Source organism: Paramormyrops kingsleyae, chromosome 16, assembly GCF_048594095.1.
Source record: "Paramormyrops kingsleyae isolate MSU_618 chromosome 16, PKINGS_0.4, whole genome shotgun sequence".
Taxonomy (NCBI): Eukaryota; Metazoa; Chordata; class Actinopteri; order Osteoglossiformes; family Mormyridae; genus Paramormyrops; species Paramormyrops kingsleyae.
In genome coordinates, this window is record NC_132812.1 from 7,530,636 (window position 1) to 7,537,496 (window position 6,861).

General features: G+C 38.0%; 1 long non-coding RNA gene across 1 annotated transcript; it reads left to right on the plus strand.

Annotated features, from left to right (window-relative positions):
* The first annotated feature begins 4,410 nt into the window (after positions 1-4,410).
* Positions 4,411-6,489, plus strand: LOC140578872 (uncharacterized). The gene is made up of 3 exons (XR_011983158.1): positions 4,411-4,797; positions 4,876-4,937; positions 6,433-6,489. It is a non-coding gene; the product is annotated as an uncharacterized lncRNA (long non-coding RNA).
* Positions 6,490-6,861: the final 372 nt, after the last annotated feature.

Sequence of the window (6,861 nt, forward strand, 5' to 3'; positions counted from 1 at the left end):
GATGTCAGTAATCCATTCCACAAATCCTTACGCAAGTCAAATTTTGTGTGCAAGTCAGATTTACCTTCCCATACTATTCAAGACACTTTATATTCAATACATAAGTCAAAAATATACTAGTAATACATACTAAAGAACATGTAATAAATAGATGAAAAAAATAAAGTTTACTTAAAGGCGTATGTCACCTTTTTCCAGATATTTTTTGCTTAAGTCCAGAATCATTTTAGTCAGAGTGCTGCTTGCAATGATATACATATAAGTTAAATGCCATGCTCCTTCTGGGGCTGCTGCCATTGGTTCTGTGAGCCGGAAAGAGGCCGAGGCCCAGGGCTGGGTTTCAGTTATCACCTGTGCTGTAATTAACAGCCCTGAAGCACAGTTAGCCTCAATAACTTAAATATCTCTTTAGGCTTAGTCAGAGAAGCTGCTGAGCATATGAGGAGAACACCTGGAACGATTGAGAGAATGCAAAGTGCAAGAGTGTAAACAAAGCAGAATAAGTAGCACTAGACACCAAGGGTCAATTGCAACCAACAGAAAGTACTTTCTGGAGAAGGTTCCCTATTTACCGCACAGCTTCATGCTAAATTAGCACGAATCCTTGATACCAGGTGCAACCAACTTAGTCACAGAAAAAAGTCACAACCTATAGACTAAAGTACGGAAGAGGATTAGGGCCACCATGAAAATATTACTTGAATTCTGACTTTAATCTCAGAATTCTGACTTTTAACGTCAGAATTCTGAGATTGAAGTCAGAATTCTGAGAAAAATGCCAGTCTATTCTGTTTGTGTGCGTAAATGACCAAAAGGTAAGACAAATGTTAAGTCTGGTTATCTTTATGTTTGCGCCTTCATTATACAAGTGGTTATCTTTATCATTTCTATGCAATCATTCTGTTATAATTATCAGTAAAGTAATTAGTAAATGCGGCATTCGCTTATTTCACGTTGCGAAGTATAGTTGTATATCAAACGTGAGTTTCATGCATATAATATCTGTTAATGTTAAAATAGGGAGAGATTATAATTGTATAACGTGGCGCATATTATGCAGTGCAGTGCTGTGTTTGTATAATTAACTTTAGCATGCGGGTTCGATTGTACGCGGACAGACATCGCTGTGTTCATGTCTGGTTGTAAACTGACATTGTTATTGGTAGTTTGCTGAATGTACACTTACCATACTTTTGTTTCTTTTAGACCACACACGCACACACACACACCCATACATGCCCAAGCACCTAAATCAGCACCTACGTTACGTGAGACCTGGAGAAGGGATGTTGCACTGGAATTAAATAATGAAGATTCATCAGGATCCCTGAGCCTTAAGTGGTGTTCTGGCCGAATCAGACCCAGCGACTTGGGAGAGTGATCCCAACGGCAGTCTCCACTACAACCTCAGCCCTACTGTTTATGTTAAATGCTTGTACATTTAACACATGAAACATTAAACATCACAGCCTTTGTGTGTAAATTAAAATTTACATCGCAGCTTGTAAGAAATATGGGTAACTGCACACCTAGCTGAACACAGTTTTACTATTGTGTATATTTGAATTCTTAGTTGGTACAAGTATTCGCAGACAGGATTTAGGAGCCATCTCTTACTGTTCACAGTCAGTCTAACCGGAAACATTAGTTTACGGAATGTTCAAATTAGGTCACGTTTTATTCATTCATGTGTTTTATTTTAGAGCAGTTTTATTAATTAGCATGTTTATTTCATCTAAACATTTTAATGACAGCTGGTCTCCAGTTTTGGTCCTGAGCATTTTCACGCTGCAATTGAGGTCAAAGCAGCAAACCTTCCAGAGAAAGCACCATACCAACAGACCGGCAACTTAGCCAGCACATGCATACTAAATCAGCACGTTGGTTGCAACTGACCCCGAAATACTGTCTGAGGACAAAGTACTGGCAGAGTAAAGTACAGGACAGAGCAGATGGTGCCAGGTACAGATATTACTTTAGGGGGCTTGGTTACTTAGGGTTTCTGTCTTTCATAAAGTACGTTAGCATCAATTTGGTGCAGTGTTTGTGTAATGTATTTTGGTCATTCTGAACTGTGCTGTTCTGTCATGAATTCTGACCTGTCACAGACACTCTTTCTTTTAATTTTTTTTTTAATTGGTGCCCCCGTTTTGACATATATTACACAATGCAAACATGTTTACTTTATCTCTTGTTTTGTCAGGCCACAAAATCGTGGCTGTGCCAGACGGCTGACGGGCAGCTGGGCTGCTGGCAAGCCCGTTCTGGCTGGTTAAGTTAGCTCTGCATGACACGCAAACAGCCACATGTCTTCACCATACCATTCTGAACACCTGTTCTTCTGCTTGATTTTTTTTTATTAGATTGGAGACCATGTCAAGAACGTAACTGAATATAGGTACTACCATGTGCCTTTAAACAATGGTAATAAACACCCAAGTAACCAACAAAGTATTTCTGAAGAGTAAGAAAATACCCTACATTTAAAAGTTTTAATCTTGAGCTGTATCTTTTGAGAATGAATGTCACTGTTATTTACGATGCTCATAAAATCTCCCACAGAATGAGCCTGTAACAGGCATTTAGCATGTCGTGTGGTTTTTTCCTCTTGTGATTGTTGGGAGATGCCTTCAACGCTTTGTAATTATCATGCCACAACTGTCATTATGCAACAGACAGTAATTAGGCCTGTGTGTGTGCACAGCCATTAACAGAGGCTGGACATTCATCAACAACAGGGGGCTGCAATTAGGAAACGCTTTCCCATGTGCGTTGCAGCATCCTTTAAAGGCTAGGGAGAATAATTTATTAAATATACTTGCAGAGAGTAAATTTACTTTTCTGGGCTGTAATGTATGCAGTGAATGCTGGCTCACTCAGATTTAGAGGTTTAGAGAAGCCGTCATATAAATTCTTGCGCAGATTATGCCTACATTACTCTGAGCACAACTAATAACGATGCAAACATATTTATATGGAAAACATTTTTACTATGATACATTATCTTCAATTAAGGCCTGTTCATGCTACTCCAAATGTATATACATGCAGACGTGTCCACACAAATGTTTATAACGCAAATGATGTAAATGTCTCTGTGATCAAATGTGTATGGAAGACCAAAAAGGTCAAAACATGTTCGTTTTTTTTCACCTTAAAATTAATATATTAATGTGCACATTTTGTATGTGCCAGCCCCGTATGACACTTATTTAATAGTCAGTTAGTTTAGACTTATTTTTGGTTGGTTAGTTTAGAAAAGTGTGATCATAATAAAAGAAAGGAGTGACAGTTTTCACTTTACTTTTCTCTGTATGCTGCAAATGGATGGAATTGTTTAAGTCTGAGTTGCACAAGTGCGAATGCAGAATTATGCACAACTCCAGCACTTTCTGTGAAACTGCTTCTCCAAAATCGCTGAGTACTGAATATGTAAGCAGTAATGTAGACAGTGTGTACTGACAACACAGCTGTGAAATATACCTAAGTTAGAGAACATGCTGGCTTACAGAAAGGTCAGAAGACTCCCCCAGGGAAAAGTGGTTCATATGGTTTATTACATGTTAACACATACAAATTGTGCATGTTAACATCATTTTTGGGGGTGGTAATGCAAAAGAGTAACACATTTTGACCCGTTTGCCATTTTGACCCTTCCATAAATGTTTGCAGAATCAAGATTTTGTGTCAGTGCAGCTGCCGACCATGCCGGTCCTCACATATTGCGCATCTTTAACACGCGCACAAAATCACAACAGGGACGCAATATTTCCCACATACAGACTTGACTTGGGTGGGTTGTCCAGGTATATTAATGGTTAACCAGTTTAAAATATTTACTCTCTGCAATAAATGGTGATGTTTTTATCCTGCCGAGAGAATGATGCCATCCATGATCTATTAACTTTTGGACAATCTCCACTCGCTGTACCATTCTGTGCGTTCTGCTACCGCAAGATAGGTACCAGCAACCACACGTGGAGAAAGAGGGAGACGTTCTTTAGAATAGTAGCAAGAAATACAATTGATATTGTACAAGCACATACATGTAGGGGTGGGTGATATAGCAAAAATATATCAAGACTATTTTGCAAATTACTGAAAAGTACAAACATGACCTTTTTTTAAAAAAAAAAAAAAGCCTATAAGGTAACAAGACCTAAAACATAAATAATAGCATACTATTTTGAGTGTTTTTTTTTTTTTTTTTGATGTGGTTAAAAGGTTCCTCATGTTGCCAATCGACTTGCAAACTTCACCTTCGCAAATTTTGCAAATTATTGTTTTTTGCACCTTCTTGCTTTTGGACAATCCAAACAAGTTCAGTATTTCCAATGTTGAAGTCTTTTTTGGGACCAGCTCCCCCATGTCATCCACTCCGTTATGTTGCCAAATAGGGAATGTGTTCCATGTTGCGCTTTGCATGTTGGGACGAGGGCACGAAAGGGAAAGAGGAAGAAATAACACTATCTACTGTTAGCTGTTACCGGTTTATTGTTGCGTCGAATCGGGTTTGGCTGATAAAACTTTTGATGTGTGTGTGAGCCATAGAACTGCGAATGTTGCTATGTACTGAAGTGCGATAGTAACGATCTCTCCGTGAATGCAGATCGTGGATATATTTTAATGATTCACGATCTAAATTGCGCACCCATACAAGCAAATACCAAGTAAAACTCATTTTCTCTTTATTTTATAATTGTTCTCTGACTTTGGTAGTAGCTTGGAATTCTATAGAAGAAAGTGGCAGCTGTGCTGTGCTGTGTTGGAAGCTACACCCAAGAGTGTGTTTGGCACGTAAGTTGATCGTCACGCAGCATCCGCCGAAGTTGTCCTGCCTAAATATAAGAATAGTTATATTCTGTTTCCCTTCAGGCTATGGCAGTTAGAAAGACACAAACTTTAGTTAAGCTTAGACAACTGATTTTTCAATCATGGTAAGTGAATTTTGTTTTTCTTTCAACATTAAATATATAATGCCTCTACAGTATATAGGGCTGGGCGATATATCGGGTTTTTACTATATATCAATATATATTTTCATACAAAATATATGATGAGACTATCATTTATATCGATATAGTTTATAAAATTATATTCATAGTGTCGCTGTTCTGTAGAAAAATACTACCTATCGAGACCTGCTATCGAGCCTTTCTGCGCATGTGCAGTTCCACCGTTTTGGGATTAGGGTTAGGTTTTAGGGGTTAGGGTTAAGGTAAGGGTTTTAGGGGGTTACCTTGCGTTGTAGTTGTGGCTTATTTCTGCATTTTCAGTGTTCATACATTTTGTAATATTTTAGTAAATACACTGATCACAATTTACTGTCAGCATCATGCTGATTTACTATGATCTATGTCGAATTACCTGACATGTTTTAACACTTAATCTTATAAGGTATTTCAAACTCGCAATGCCTACTTACATTACATTAGTTTGTGTTTTTTAGATAGACAAAGTTACGTATTTATTTTTTGGATTATCCGCTTTCAGTTTCAGCCCATAAAAATGACAATAACATTTTCGGTAAGGTAGCACCGATCAATAGATATATCTGTTGAAACGCAGTATGGTAGGTCAAATCAACATTTTTGAGCCATTTTTTCATGTATATGTACAGCTATCTGTAAATAAAAGTGCCCGTGTGACATTGAGGACATTTGGCTTGGAACTGTCTTTGTTATTACTTTATGAGAAAACAATATTGAGATATATATTGTATATCGCGGTTCAGCTAAAAATATCGAGATATGATTTTCGGTCCATATCGCCCAGCCCTACCTCAAAGTATAGTTAATTTAAAGCCAAGTGTCTGTTTTTCATCTGAGTTTCACGTCAAGATTAAACAAATACACAGACTGAAGGGAGCACCAATCTGCATGTCTGAGTATGGATAACACCAGTCTGCATGTCTGAGTATGGATAACACCAGTCTGCATGTCTGAGTATTGATAGCACCAGTCTGCATGTCTGAGTATGGATAACACCAGTCTGTATGTCTGAGTATGGATAACACCAGTCTGCATGTCTGAGTATGGATAACACCAGTCTGCATGTCTGAGTATGGATAACACCGGTCTGCATGTCTGAGTATGGATAACACCAGTCTGCATGTCTGAGTATTGATAGCACCAGCACCAGCATCAGGCTTTCCTATATGCAAAGGCATTGGAGCTCTTCTTTGGAAAAACCCAGAGAGACAAACAATGCTCAGACAAACAGTGCCATCTTTGTACAAACTAATTATCCCCCCCCCCCTTTTATTTTTACATTGTTCTCCCATGTGGGTAGATGAAGGGGTGAGTTGGGGGTTGAAATATTATGTGAAATGAATAGAAATATTCAATAAATCGAAATATTGTGTTAAAGGTCACACTTTTTGTTTGTCACATGTATACCATCTTTTCCCTTTGTGCCGGTTACCACCACAAGTATATTTCTGACCTGTGGGAAACACTGTGATACATTTGAAGAACATCTACACTACCAGTCAAAGGTATTAGCACACACTGAAATTTTCTACATTTGCATGTTACTCACTTAACATACTAAAAATACACTCAGTATTTGTTGCTAACAAATAAATTTACAGCATGTTCACCATTTGAGTACATTTATTAGCAAGAAAATATTTTTTTGATTCATCAAAGCAATCTCCTCTAGCAGTTACAACAGCAGAGAAAATCCAAGGCATTCTGTCTACAAAGGACATTAAATACTGGGATGAAACAGTTAACTAGTGCATTTAAAGTTAAAGGACAGCCTAGAATTTGACTATGCCATCACCACACAACCAGTAGGATGTCAGACATGCACTGTTTCTCTTTCCATATTACAAAGGAAACCTGCTTTATTTGACAC